A 3,398-nucleotide genomic window follows, 5' to 3' on the forward strand; every position below is an offset into this window, starting at 1 on the left:
CATGATCTTAATCCATAAAAGGAGACGTTAAGGGCTTCAAAAAATTACAGGCCGATCAGCTTACTGTCCGTTCTCCACAAGCAAGGCTGGGCAGTATCGCGATACAAGAGTATAGCTTTTTCACCCAGCGGCCGTGGTATTGCGATAGTATTTCAGAGATACTTTTGAGTACCAGTATGTATCGAGACACTTTTCAAAAATGTGTTTGTATCTCAGTAGTGAAATACTTTCACGATGCATTGCCCGTATCGTGATATATCTCGCAGCTTTTTTTTTTTTTTTCAGAAGTGAGCTGAGACGTGTTTGCAATGTGGAAAAAAAATCTGTTCTGCTGTGACCTTGGCAGTCCGCGGCGAGATATGCATCCACCGTTCCTACATTTCTGCTGAGCGCGAAACTGACCCCTACCGTTTCAGGAAAGCGAGCTAGTCGCTTTGCTACCCGCATTTTATTGTGAACCTTCAGGCAGAGCTAGAATGTGTTTGAATGATTGCCTGCTTGAGCTTGCCAACAATGTTATACTGCCATTTTGAATTCCAGCAGTAGTGATATTTTCGTTGTGAGGAGTATTGTATAATGCACAATGGGCGCCCACCAACAGGGTCGTTTTTAAAATGTGTTCCCTCTTACCAATTGAACGATCACTGCTTTTTTTTCTCGTTTTTTTCCTTTTTTTTGCGACGCCAATTTGAAACACCGGATTTTTACGTGGAAGACACAACGATATTTCTTTCTCCAAAACATTTTTGGAAGACGCCAGCGTGGCCACACGGCGATCGAAAGGAGGTGCGTTTCCTTTCGCATTCCTTGTTTTGTTCGTTCTTCTTTCTGCTTTTTCAATGTTCCTAGGAAACAATACCCTATACGTGAGCGCTCGTCCTCATTGCTTATGTGTTCCCTTCCTGCTTCGGGCTAGGCCCCTTTACCAAAACTGGAAACCAACTAGGCTGAACCACTTGCCTACTAAGTAGAAGGTTGCTGACGTAAGCGCCACCATTACGACAGCAAGGAATCCAGGATCCTTACTTTCTGTTTTTAGTCAGAGGCACATGCTGACCGCGTGTGTGTTCGTCCAGTGTTGGCCATAACGCGTTACTAGTAACGGCGTTAGTGGTAGTACATTGTTTTTCTTTAAATAACTCAGTAACGTGCTCGTTACAATATCGCAACTGTAACGGGTAAGGTACTTACGTTAAGGAGGCGGTCCAACTCCGGCGGCACCCGCTCTGAGTTTTAGTCATTGTTTTCTTGCGCACTATACGCTTGCTAATACTCACCATATCGATGTGAATTGTATTGCATTAGAGAGCTTACGTTCTACACTTTCTAATGACAGCTAGTACTGTCGACTTGTCTGAAGCGGTACTTACTTATCAATGAAAACAGTGTGACCAAAAACCATTGTTCTTGCTGTACAAGCCATCGTTGAGCTGGCCGCGTGGCAAAACTGTTCAACGTGACTAAACAGTTCGCTGAGCCTCTTAATGGAGCATTATGCAAGGTTTCTATAAAGAGCTCATATAGCCAGTAAAGCAATTAATCAGTGCCGCGGGCTACAATGAGAATGGGGAAGACAATGTAAGTTTATGAGTGGATAACTTTTTTCGTGTTTTGTGTAGAACATTATTGAATGGGTTTCTAGGCTACATTGTGCTTGAATGTCTGCGCGAAGTAATTTTGTGTTCAGATGAATTATTCATGGATTATTACTACTTGAATGCGGCAATTTACGGCTCCACACGTTCAAGCATTACTCTTGCACTCATCCAGCATAGTTTTTTTATATTTCCACTGATATCTGTAAATATGTTTTTATAACAATTCTGTGCAGTGTAAGCTTCCTTTGTAATGCCTTAATGACACTCAAAGTACGGTGATAAAATATTGAGTAAATTCAATTGCGAGTCTTGATGCGTTGCGCATTTTGGATATTATGCTGAACATGACAAATGTCTGTACGGAGTATGACTATCCCCAACATAGAGAAAAGTATTTCAGTACCTGTACTGCTGTATTTGTATTCCGGAATACATTTTTTCTTTTCGTTTTTGTTCTTTTTGTTAATTAATATGCATAAAACCAAAGTAATGTGCAACAGTAAAGGATGGGGAGGATCATATTCGGCAAGCATTCTCAAGTCATGAATGGTAGTCTACCATGACTCTCAAGAGGAAGGTATATAACAGCTTCATCTTGCCGGTGCTTACCTACGGAGCGGAAACCTGAAGGTTTCCAAAGACGGTTCAGCTTAAATTGAGGACGACGCAGCTAGAGATGAAAAGGAAAATGATAGGTGCAGCCATGAGAGACAGGAAGATTGCTAGCAGGGTGGCTCAGGTAACAAACCGGGGTTAAGAATATCATATTTGAAATCAAGATGAAGAGAGAAAGAGAGAGAGCAACTTTATTGAGGTCTGCGCTACCGACATAGGGGAGAGTGTTCCCTACGCCCACCCGGTTATTCCCACGTGGGTACCGACAGGCCTGGCCGGCGGGCCCTGTCACGGGCGAAGTGGACATGGGCCGGACACGTATCGCGTAGGCAGGATAACCGCTGGTCATTAAGGGTAACTGACTGGATTCCCAGAATAGACGAATGCGTGAGGGGGAGACGGAAAGTCATAGGTGGGCCGATGACATTAAAAAGTTCGCAAGTATAACGCGGCAACAGAAAGCACAAGGTCGGGTCGATTGGCGGAAGATGGGAGAGGCCTTTGACCTGTAGTGGGCGTAGTCAAGATGATGATACCTAAATTAAGCACACGGGCCTCAAAAAACTTTCGCCCCCATAATAAAAAAAAAAATGTGGCCGCGGTCGGGATTCGATCCCGTGGCCTGCGGGTCATCAGTCGAGCACCATTTAGTGGATCTTACATTTTTATTCATTTATGTATTTGACCCATCCCTGTTTCTTATGTTAATGTTTGATCTTGCATTTTCGAAGATACTGTCCGTGTAAACCTTCATGTATATCGCCACACGAACCTCGTCCACACTCTCAGACTTATCAACAATATGAAGAGGCGGGGGTCGCAGTGACGCTTTCACCCCTCCCAGGGTCATGCCAGATATTTTTGAGCGAGGTGCGGGGGGGGGGGGGGGGGCTTTAACCATATCTTATGTACGTTCGTTCGTGCGTTTCTTTGTCTGCGAGTGTATATATATAGCCAGCAAATTTGAAAAAAAAATTCGGGTGGGGGGGTGTTGATTGACGGAGAACGCCTGTGCCCCACAAGGTCTCGACCACACCGTGGTCTCGACAATGCCTGGCGCTGCGGCTTTGAAGGCACCAACGCGGTCCTCCTGTCACCAGGGCGGCACGCGAAATCGCCGACGTCGAGATAGGGTCATCGTCTCCAACGCGCCCCTCTATCAGGGGCACGACGTCTTATCGAGCG

Source organism: Rhipicephalus microplus, chromosome 6 (genome assembly GCF_043290135.1).
Source record: "Rhipicephalus microplus isolate Deutch F79 chromosome 6, USDA_Rmic, whole genome shotgun sequence".
Classification (NCBI taxonomy): Eukaryota; Metazoa; Arthropoda; class Arachnida; order Ixodida; family Ixodidae; genus Rhipicephalus; species Rhipicephalus microplus.